Raw genomic sequence first — 371 nt, 5'->3', positions numbered from 1 at the left:
CCTTGGACACTTCCAGGGATGGGGCATCCACAGCTTCTCTGGGCAACCTGTCCCAGTGCCTCCCCACCCTCTGCAGGAAGAACTTCTTCCTTACATCCCAACTTTTGGGTTTTTTAAGTCACAGGTACATCTCAGAGAGTATGAGCATCGTGTTGTCCCTTGCATGACCAGCCTGCAGCATTGCAGTCCTAGAGCTTAGAAGCATCCAAAGCCTGGTCTGTCCCTACCCACTACAACGTGCATGACCAGGATGTGTTCAGAAACTTGGCATCAACAGCTACATTTTTCTCTTGTTGTACAAAGGCCTTCCTTGGAGTCCTGAAGTCCCAAAACTTTTAGAAAAGTTGCCTTGGGCTTTGTATCAGACCCCT

General features: G+C 49.3%; 1 protein-coding gene across 1 annotated transcript in view; it reads left to right on the top strand.

Annotated features, from left to right (window-relative positions):
• Positions 1–371, top strand: part of LOC104505869 (gallinacin-11-like) — a 2441-nt gene that overhangs the window by 743 nt on the left and 1327 nt on the right. The window lies entirely within an intron of this gene.

The sequence above is a fragment of the Eurypyga helias genome, unplaced genomic scaffold (assembly GCF_000690775.1).
Source record: "Eurypyga helias isolate BGI_N326 unplaced genomic scaffold, ASM69077v1 scaffold39992, whole genome shotgun sequence".
In the NCBI taxonomy this organism is placed as follows: Eukaryota; Metazoa; Chordata; class Aves; order Eurypygiformes; family Eurypygidae; genus Eurypyga; species Eurypyga helias.
This window is presented reverse-complemented; position numbering and strand designations above follow the sequence as displayed.